The sequence below is a fragment of the Camelina sativa genome, chromosome 3 (assembly GCF_000633955.1).
Source record: "Camelina sativa cultivar DH55 chromosome 3, Cs, whole genome shotgun sequence".
Taxonomy (NCBI): Eukaryota; Viridiplantae; Streptophyta; class Magnoliopsida; order Brassicales; family Brassicaceae; genus Camelina; species Camelina sativa.
This window is the reverse complement of record NC_025687.1, coordinates 23,237,985-23,249,881: the sequence shown is the minus strand read 5'-3', so window position 1 is coordinate 23,249,881 and position 11,897 is coordinate 23,237,985.

Sequence of the window (11,897 nt, the reverse complement as noted above, 5' to 3'; positions counted from 1 at the left end):
TAAAATGCTTCTCCAAGCAAAATATGGTCTTCTTCCCAGGTTAGCTTTTAGAAAGTCTGAGTTAGGGAAGTAATTACTTTTCATCACCTAAGAAAAAAGACAGTCAGGGAATTGAAGAATTCTCTAGGCTTTTTTAGCTAGTAGAGCTTGGTTGAAAGTTTTAATGTCTCTAAAGCCCATTCATCCAAGATATTTTTGTAAACACAGCTTCTCCCAACTTTGCCAATGGATTTTATTTGCATGCTCAACATTATTCCACCAGAAATCTGCCATCACACTCTCCAGGTTTGAACAAGTTGTTTTGGGGAGTTTGAAACAGGTCATGACGAAAACGGGCATCGCTAGAGCGATCGATTTTAATAAGACCTCTTTACCTCCTTGGGACAGACTTTTAACATGTCATCCAGATATTTTGAACTTTACTCTATCTTTGATGTAACCGAGGAGCTTCACTTTTGAACCAGAGAAACACTAAGGCATTCCTAAGTATGTAATTGCACCACCTTCTTTATGGATCCCCAACTTATTTTAGATGCCTCTTTTAAAATTCATGCTCACATGGACCCGAAAGGTGATGGAAGATTTGGATAAATTGATGGCTTGACCAGTTATTTTTCCATACCTTTCCAAGATACTATGAAATACATGACTTTGATCCATAGTCGCTTTGCAAATAAACAAATTGTCATCCACAAAGAGTAAGTGATAAATCTCTGGACCTTGATCATCGAACTTAATCCCTTCTAATCGTCCTTCGAGTTGAGCTTTGTTGAGTAGGTGAGTCAAGCCTTCAATGCAAAGGTCAAAGAGAAAGGGGGATAGAGGGTCACCTTGTCTTAAACCTCTTTGTGGAGTGATGAGTCCGAAGGGTTGATCATTAATTAGTACAGAGTATGTGACCCAGCATACACATTTCATTACCCAATCAATCCAGACTTGGTGAAAACCTAAAGCAGTTAGCAGAGATCTAAGGTAGCTCCACTCAGCTCTATCATAGGCCTTCGACATGTCGGTTTTCACTGCCATTAAGTTGTCAGACAGAGCTTGCTTGCCACTGAGACTATGTACTGCTTTGTGTGCTACCGTTATATTATCCGATATCAATCTTTCAGGGACGAAAGTCGATTGATTTATCGAAACAGTTTGCTGGAGTAAGGGCTTCAGTATTTTCACTAAGACATTTGAAATGACCTTATAAAGAACAGTGCAAAGACTTATTGGTCTTAAATCTGACATCACAACCGGATAAAGAGTTTTTGGAAGGAGAAAGAGGTGAGTGTAGTTCCAGTCAATAGGGATCAAACCAGTTTCGAAGAACAGTTGCACCTCTTTGATCACTTGAGCTCCTACCGTGTCCCAATACTGATGGAAGAAACTTGCAGACGTACCATCGGGCCTAGTAGCACTAGAAGCTTTAATGGAAAAAACCGCACTTTTGATTTCTTCTGCAGTGACTTTTTCTATCAAATCCTCGTTCATACTTTGGGTAACCTTGGGTTGAAAATCATAGAAACACTTATGAAAGGAGGAAGGGTTCGATGACTTGAAAAAATTAATAAAATAAGCAGAAGCAACCTCCCCTTTAGCACCTTCAGAGCGTTGAGCAAAACTGTTACTATCCAGCAGCATTTCAATCCTGACCCTTGATCTGTTCCCTTTCACAGAATCATGGAAAAATCTGGAATTGCGATTTCCTGATCTAAGCCACTTCTGCCTAGTTCTTTGACGCCAAAAGTCCTCCTCAGCCCTATAGGCTCTTGCTAATTCACCCTTCAGAATGTGTACCTGGTGCAATTTTGGCCATCTGTCCGATTGTACTTTCTCTAGAACTTACTCCAAATGATGAATCTTATCAAAAGAGTTCGTGCTATTCTTTTTTTTTCAGGCACTGGGAGCTCTTCTGCAATCTCTTATTCTTTGCGAGACTCTGAAACCAATATTCCTATTTCTAGGATTCCAAGCTTTTGCAATAGCTTTGTTCACCTCAGGTTTCTGAAAGAATCTCCTATCGAAATGGAAATGTCCTTTGTAAGCAACTTGAGAAGAGACAAAACTTAGAAGGACTGGTCTATGGTCAGAACCTCTTATATCAAAAAATGTTTGGTTTGACGCCGTAAACTGATCTAACCAGGCTTTATTTCTAAAAACTCTATCAAGTTTATTCTGAATCCAGTGATCCCCTCTTCTACTAGCCCATGTGAAACCATTACCGGAGCTAGTAAGTTCCACCATAGCACAACTATCCAGCATATCAGAGAAAGGTTTAAAGTGGTTATCAGATCTCATGGGACCTCAAACCTTTAATTTTCACCATTATGAATGATAGCATTAAAATCTCCTAACATGCACCAACGATCACTGCGACTGACTCCAATCCGACTGATTCTTTCCCAAACACTACCCCTTTTACTGTAATCCGGATCACCGTAGACACAAGACAGGAAGAAGTTTGATGCTCCAAACTGAACTTGAACATCAATCAGATTCTTATCGAAGAACAGAAAATCCAACTGTACATTGTTCTTCCAAAGGATAGCTAATGCTCCGCACTTACCAACCGGTTCCACCGTGAACAATCTATAGTAACCTAATAAAAACTGCACATCCACTAAACTATCACGACTTTGCATTTTTTCCATCAAGAACACTATCTCAGGAAAATGCTTTTTATGCAATTCCTTGAGATGCTGAATTGCCAAGTCTTGAGACCGTCCCAAGCCTTGGAAATTCCAACTGAGTATGCTCATTAACCATTGGGCGTTCCCTCCTTTGGGACCACCTCTTTAGGGTTCAGCTTTGTGGATTTTGCAGCATTGTTACCCTGATAGACTGCTTTTCTTTTCTCTTTCACTCCAACTTCAATTCCCAACTGCATAACTTGCTCCCCCTAACCCAAAGAAGGTTCTTTTGGCTTCAGCTTTCTGAGATTTTTTTGTGGGTCTTGTCCTCTGTTTTGCCTTTTTCGGAAGAGTGCCGGAAGGACCAGCTTCACAGAAACCAGCCCTATAAACCGTTGCACTATCTTGGAAGGGCTGAGACAAAGCAAGGAAAGAACCAGCCTCTTTAAAAGGATAAGAGAGCTCATCAAGCATTAGACTATCCCTTGGTTGACTAGCCTTGATTGCAGCAGCCATTAACTTGGGAACTTTCTCACCAGTATCGACAAAATCTGATTTGTTAGAAAAATCAAAGACCAGCCCCTTATCCTTGTTGACATTTCCATGTACAATTGGGACTTGCTCTAACCTGAGTATCGACTTACTGGCGATTGGATCTTTCTCGACTTCACTGACCGTTCTCTTTATTCTTTCAGTTTTGACATACCAATCCTCATTGTTGTCCACTTGCAAGTACTGACGCATTCCATCAAGAACATCATGGGCGATCTTTTGTCTTCCAGTAACTGGATCCACTCCCACTTGATCCTCTCTCAACAGACCGAAATGGGGGTCATCGTCCTTGAGGAATGGTACTTTAAACGATTTTGGGATAGGATTCCCAGATCGTTTTGCTTCTAATTCACTCTCCTTCCTCTTGGCCAGAAAAGGGCAAGCTGTATTTTCATGGGTCAAACGCTGACATTCATAACACCTTTTCTGCACTTTCTCATACTGGAAACGCACAGTAGTAGAACCCCCTTTTGGGAGATTGACAACCTTAGATCGACGGAGGGGTCTGGCTACATCAAACATTACTTTGACTCTGACGAATTCTTGGACTTGTACTTTGACGGATCAAAAGCTACTTCCTTAACCTCTCCTATCAACTCTCCCAATGTTGTAATAGCTTTAATAGTGTAGAAATTTATTGGAAGGTTCCAAATTTGTACCCAAACCGGGAAGAACTAAAGATAGTTCGCAGGTGGATCCTCATACCACCGATCAACAACAATGGACCAATCACTGTAAGTATGAGTTCCCTTAGCTAAAACTTCGAGAAGATCGTGTTCTGAGTCAAAGATAAACTGAAACTTCTCGCTAGACAAAGCTACGCCTCTCATCCTTCCTGATTTCTGCCATTTACGGGGCATGTCTCTGATTAAGTTCTTCATAGGCTGGCAAGCTGGATTGAGTGTGCGTCTGACAAGACTGATAGCATTTCTTTCCATAGACGTATAATCAGGAAGATCATGCATCTGAAAAGGGGTACCCTCTTCTTCTTCTTCTTCTTCAAGCAACATCGCCATAAGAGCTTTATCCATCGTTGAAGACATGATTCCAAGAAGAAGTATGAGATCCGAAGATCCGACAGACAAGAGATCCGAAACCTTAAAGATTTACGATTAGAAAAGTAAAATCACTTAGAACAAACCCTAAGAACTTTCTGCGATTTGAGCTAAAAGTCACACAAAGAGGTACTAAACAGATGAAATCGACTAAAGGGAAAGTGTTTTCCAGTCTGAAGTTCTATTCTAAACCTAATGGAAGACACTAGTTGAGAAAGAAGGTCTTTCTGATTTTTTTTTTAACCTTGTAATCACCTCCCCATTAGCAAACTACTCCTTCACCCCTTTTTGTTAATTTTCATATAATGTATTCCCCTTACCAGAATTGAGAGGGATCCAAATCACATGGGAAATGCAAAACTCTTCTGTTTTGTGTCTCTCAATAAACCCTAAAAGATATGACACTTTGATTATCATGGCAGACACGTTCAGCATTTATATCTTACATACATACTGTATTGTAACTCTTCGGATTTCATTTTGTTTAATTAAATAAAAGAAACGTATCGGTATCTGTTTCAGAATTAAATACAATCTAAACGCTAATAATACGATTTACCAACAGGGGAAAAAGTCTAGTTATTCTAATGCAAATTCAGATTCAAATAACAATTTATATGCGGACACTGAGTTGAAGCTTTTGATCATTCTTCGCTCCGGTTGAATGCAGAGATATTGTAGCATTCTTTAAACAACAGAGAACGATTCTTAAATAATAGAGATTGTAACACTTACTTTTATTACAATTCTTTTGCCACAGCCCTCAAAAAACTCATGTGAGTCACAACAAGTCAACAACAACCCTATATGTGACCAGATTAGTTTCAGTTTTATATCCAATTTTTCTTACAAGGTTTACTTAAGTTAGGGATTAAGACGGCAGTTATTTCCGGTATCATCTATCTAGAAGATTCCTAAAACAAAATAAAAGAAAACAAATGTATAAAATAATTTGCTCTCAACTCCCAAATCACACAATTAGGACATGATAACCAGAAATAACATAATAGCTAAGCAAATAGAGTGATAGAGATCACAAAAAACTTGTACATTAATGAAATCATTCTCGAAGCCAAAAGCTAAGAAACTTGTACATTAATGGCATCTAGAGGTGTCAAAATGGTTCAAGTTTTATGGATCAACTCAACTCAATTCAACACATAAACTCTAATAAGTTAAAAAAATTTATCCTAGTGAGTTCATGAATAAAATGGGTTAATGAGTTAATTGGTTTAGTGGATCAAACAAGTTGAATTGTAATGGGTAATAGTTAACCATTTAATCCATCAATTCTATTTTTATTGAGTCAAATGGTTAAACCGGTTAAAATAACCAAAAATCTGTAAACCAATCAAAATGAATAAACCGATAAATGCTTTGATTGTTTCTCAAAACACACCTTCATCGTGATTTGAGGGTTGGATCTTCGTCGGCGTGAACCAGACAGCTGGTTCTCTCCTCTCATCTTCGAGTTCATGGGTTACCCCTAGTAGATGATTAACCAGGCAGCTACAAAGGATATAATCAAGTTCAGGTTTGTTTCTTCTCTCTCTCCCTCTCTCTGTCTGTTTCTCTTTTAGATTTTTGGGTTTTAGAAATAAATTGACTATTTTTTATCTTTGGGTTTTGATTTTTTCTTGGGTGTGTGTGTATCAATGTGGCTTGTTCTCTTGATTTGGGGATTTGAATGACTTAGATTATAATAGGAAACTGGATTGCTTGTTAGATTACTTGTGTTTGTTTTAATGTTATTCATGTTTGGATAATCGAGAAGACTATATATATGATGCCATGTTTACAAATTTTCATCTTATAAGATTTCTTCTCTACGTTTCTGTTTCAACAACAAACGCTTGTTACGCCTTTAAGGGAGATGACACCCAAAGGATTTTTGGAAAGATGGGTCATTTGCAAAGGTTGCTTGATCGGTTTTTGTCATTGAGACTGTAACATCCGCGAACCGGAATTCTGGTTTAGGATGAGCATCGATCGATGCTGGAGGAGCATCGGTTGATGCTGACTTAATTTCCTGCGTTTTGACTTAAGTTAAAACGCTGCGTTTTGAGGAAAAAGGGAAAAGAAAACCCTTAAGTCGTTACTTTTGTCTCATTAGACGACTTTGGCCGTTTTTGAGAGAAAACAAAAGAGAGAAAAGTTCCCTAAGTGTTCTTGGTGATTTCTGGAGATTTGAGGCTGTTCCGGTATAGATCTGTAGCTGGGATCATTGTAGGAGCTTCCTAGGAGCGTTGTTTTGCTTGTTTGAGGTTCAGATTCTTCTTGGCAAAGGTAAGTGCATGACCATGGCTTATCTTAGCTGGAGATTACTCTGATCTGCTTGTTTCTGTGTTGTTAGGCTTGTTAGTATGCCGTTTGAGGCGTTGGGAAGCTTTCCTGTGGCTTGGGATCGATTCTTGTGGTTGCAGGAACGGAGATCCGGCGAGAAGGTTCGGGGAAAAACGATGCTCGGCATGAGCATCGATCGATGCTCTATGGGCGTCGGTCGATGCTAGTGCGAGGACGGCGCGGTTGTCCTAGGAGCATCGGTCGATGCCATGTGGAGGCGTCGGTCGATGCGATTAGGTTTCCGCGTGAGGTCGAGCATGTGTCGATCGATGCATACCCTGTGTCGGTCGATGTTTTGTCCGTGATGGTGTCGGTCGATGCAATCTTTGTGTCGTTCGATGCCAAGCCTGGTTTATTTGTTGATTGTTGTTTGATGGTTAGAGTATCTCTATTGCTTGTGTATAGCCCAGTAGATGAGAGGATTGCCTTACTTAGTGTTTATAAAATACTCATGCATTGCAATTTGTGTTTGTGATGCAGGTAAAGGCAAAGTGTGATCGTGGAATCAAGGCAATGAAGAGCAGGATGTTCTAGTGGTTCGCTTGGTTGTCTAATTTCTGTTAGGTTGCTAGAGTTGAGTCCTAGAATGTTGTTTAGGATTGCTGGTTCTCTGGTTTATGCTGTTTGGAACATTAGTTTATGATTTGGTTAAATGTTAGTTATTGGAATGGTTATGATTTATTTATTGGAGTATTTTTTGGTTATTGGTATCTGTTATTTCCGCTGTTGGTTGTGCTTGTGGCTAGGTGGCTAGTGGGTATGGGACCACTAGTTGTAGTTTATCTAATTATTATTTATTAAAAAAAAATGGGTCAGGTCATTTCAGAGACTAACTGGTTTAGCTAAGAACAGTTGGATGGTATTGATAGCGTTGTATCCTGTTGTGAGGGAGAGTTTTAAGCTTTATGCTGATATCTGCGAGGTTTTGGCTGTTTTGTTGGATAAGTTTTTCGATATGGAGTATACAGATTGCGTCAAGGCCTTTGATGCTTATGCTAGCGCGGCGAAACAGATTGATGAGGTCTGCGTTTTATAACTGGTGTAAAGAACCTGGTCTGGCGAGGTCGTCTGAGTATCCTAAAGTTCCTGTTTAATTTGTGTCTGTTTGAAAGTTAGAATCTAATGAGCATTGTTGTCATTATGGATTTGTTTTATGTTTGTATTTTGTGTGAGTGAATAAAGAAAAAAGCACAAGGCATATTTGATCTACTTCCTGTTTGGTAATGTATGAACTCACTTACATAAGTTAGTCATTTTACCATTTAACTTATAGGATTAAATGAGTTCATAGGTTGACCCAACTCATTTATTTAAATGAGTTGGGTCAACCTATGAACTTATTTAATTTAAACTCATTAGGTAATAAGTTGAACTGAGTTGAGTTAATCAATTTGAGATCCCTAATGGCATCATTCTCGCAGCCAAAATAGCTAAGAGACTTGTACATCAATGACATCATTCTTCGACAAAACAAAAAATTGAATACCCTTACATATGTATTTTTGCTTTAAAAAAAAAAACAAGTGTATAAAAATTCCATTTTATAAATATAAACGGTAAAATTAATTAAGAGACAACTTTCATTTTGTTCAACGTTAAACCCTATAAATATTCCATTTTATAATGCGTGGAGGTAAAATAAAAATTATTTTAACAATACAAAACTTGAAAGTTAGACAAGTTTTATAATTTCTTGCTTTAAATTTTGCTTTTTTATTTTGTCAATTTGATTCTTTTTTAGTTAAATTCAGAAAAACGATTTATTAAAATGGTTTTTTTTCTGATTTTCACGATGGCAAAAAATTTTGAGGAACAATAATGAACTTATATAAATTTTTGATTAATTTGTGAAAATTTCAGTATAGTTTTATTTAAAATTAGTTGGACAAGTATTAAATTATTTTGTATGAGACTACAACATATCGAACAAATATATTTAAGATAATGTTAGTTTTTAAAAATGAGATAATATTAGTTTTCATTTTTTCCTTCGATAATTATGTTGTATTAGTTTTTCATATTGATATAGTTCACAAATTATATTGACAAGAAAATTGTAACTCTTACCGATCATTATGTAAATTTTAGTTTTATTATGATGTTATATACAATTAAATTGTCTTGCAAGATGTATGAACTCTAAACTCGTTTTTTAAAATAGAAAAACTAAATAAAATATAAAATTAACATTTTAAAGCTACTTTAAATTCAAATATTTTTTATATCTGTGTAATTTACTGGCCTAACCTAGTATTTTATGATTATAATATTCATTAACTTATTTAATCATCAACTCATTTAACCTATCAAATCATTAAGGGTTAAAATTTTCAACTCATTAGGATTCTTGATTTGAGTTGAATTGAGTTGAACCATTAGTCTTGACCTATTTTGACATCCATCTTCACTTTTGCATATATATATATATATATATATATATATATATATATATATATATATATATATCTTTTTTTTTTTCGTTCATCTATTTTTCTAATGTTACTATATATAAAGTCTTTCAAACTGGATCAATGACTTTTAAACATATTCCCAATCAATTATGTGTATAGATATAATTATGTTGATTTTATAGAAATCATTATAATTTTGAATTGAAAAATATAAGTAATCACATATTATAATATCTTTCTCAAAATTAAATTGTTTCGGTCTGTTAAGAATGAAATTTTTTGCGGCTTGTAGTCAACATTGAGGAGTTACGTGAGCGTTTAGCAAAGGGTTATTGTCAAATTGGCAACTTTTGCCTTTAAATTTTTTAAATTCGGACTTTTTGTCATTCTTATGTATTTGAGTAAAAAAAATAAAGATAAAGAAATGAAAAACATTTTTGTTAGTCAATGGTAAATATCTCCGATAATTTTTGTTATGTATTATGATGTAGAAAAAAGGTGATTACACAACATTGAGTTGCATCACAATGTTGGGTGGCACTCTTGTTGTACATAAATTACTCAAGAATTTTTATTGCTTCCAAATTTCTCCTTTCACATATCCAATTTGCAATGTATTAGAATGTGAATGCCGTGTTTTCGATCACAAAGTTTATGACATATTCAAGCTTATTCATTATTTCATTTGGTGGTATAAATATCTCTAAGAGAAAAATAATTTAGAAAAACCATTTTTCTCAAGTATTATGAGAAACAAATATCAAACAAATGTTATATAACCAAACCTATCAAAATGTCAATGATGAAACAAATATCAACGACGATCTTACCATAAACTTATACACCATATGCTCCAGTAAATGGGATAACCCTTGAATATTATGGGGTCCAAGAAACTGCCAATACCAACAATCATGGCTGCAGCTGATTGCGAAGAGTTAGGGTCTGAAATGAGCAGAGCGGACAGACCATTCTCCAGCTTTATGAATCTGTAAATTTTGAAATTTTGAATTCACAAACTAAAATACATGAACCGTATGCTAAAAAAATTTCAATCTAAACAAATATATCTATTTGTTTGCCAAAAAAACAAATATATTTATTAAACATTTGATTTCAATTCATAAAAGAAGAAAAAAAAAGGAAAAAAAAAAAAACACATTTCAATTTCATTACTATCTTGATTTAAGAGTTAAAAAGAAAAATCAGAATCGAATACAAAAAATTCACAAATTCAATTTCAATCATATTTTGATCCACAAGTTGAAGAATAATCAGAATCGATGCAAAAAAAATTCACAAGTTTGAATTTATTATTTGAAAGAAAAATAAATTTGAATACTAAATTAGATAGACTAGCTAGATGATTCAACATGCTTGCTATATGTGTGATAAATCTATCTTGTAAGAAAAATAAAAAACAAAAGGTGCCAAATCACAAAAACGTTTCAAGCATAAGTGTTTAAAAACTCGGAAACTAAGTGACATATATCATAGCCCCTTCATAATCGTTTTGATTAAAAGCTTAACCAAGCAATGGCCGGATCACTAGATCCAGGATTGGCCATAACACCGATCTAGGATTTCCCATGGATCAGATGTTAAAGAAGAGGTCGAATATCAAAGATAAACATGTACTCTCTCTGTTTCATAAGATAGAATTCTCGATTTATCTACCTTGGCTGCAGTTGGACAGGAGCTCTGTGTTAACGCTGGAAGTGTGTAAGATTTTGACAAGGCCCTAGGACCTAGTCTATGTTCTTCATAGATCCAGGTTTGTTCCAAATCTTCTCTCGCTTTCCCGTAGCATATCCTTGTGTCGATTCATTGAATCAATTGTCCGAAGACGGCAATTGAAACATAATTAACCATCGATGCTCTGTTGTTGCGAAGTTGCATTGAGAACCCTGCCTTTAGAATTTCTTAGGGTATTTACCTATGATTGCCAAATATTGATGAGGACCGGCATTATCACCTTGTCTCTACTGAGCGATGGTTACCAGTTCCTCTTGGATCTAACCTATTTGTTTCAGCTGTCCCTTGAATTATCTTAAGTGCATCTCTGCATTAGATGTGCTGAAATTTGAAGCTCTATGAAGAACGACATTATGATCTTCTCTTCAAAAGGAGAAGGTTACCGAAACCTTCCCACTCTTCTCTCCACACCTTCCCTGCACCCCAAATCTTGTCAAGATCAAATCAGTAAAGTCATGAATGTACTCCCCTTTGCAAAAGTTTGAAGAGTTTCGGTATTATGACCTTAGCTCCAAGGAGTGTGGTTACCGAATCCTTCTCAAGCAAGTCATGCCCGACCTTAACCCTCTATACATCCTCCTCCTTGCCAATGATCAGATCAAGCCCTCTTGTCTCTCGACTATGGAAGTCCTCCCAACGTCCCAATGTCTTAATGATAAGGACCACCTACCACACTCTCACTGTTTCAACGATTGTGGCGTCGACTCACCTGAAGTTAGCTTTTGGTTTGTTGCTCCACTGCGCAAATCTCCAATATCTCTTGGATATGATTGTCGATTTATCTACTTTTACCTCTGTTGCTTATGTTTTTCTATCTAGCTTTGCTTTGAAATCTTCCACCCTTTGTAATGCGACATCATAGGTTTTTTTATATTTTTATTTTAAAATTTTTAATTTTTATGTTGGCATCGGTTTAGGTTTTAATTATAATCAGTGTTCAAGAAAGCGGTCTAGGCGGCCGTCTAGGCGCTAGGCGCTCAGCAGACGCCTAGATGACCGCCTAACCCGCTTAAAATTACATACATTTTATTTTAATATTTATTTTTGATTTTTAAATTACATATAATTAAATTATTATGTTTTATATCTATATACGTAATTATAAACATTTATATGTTGTTAATATAACTTAAATAAATGTATTTTTCTTACCGTTGTTTATA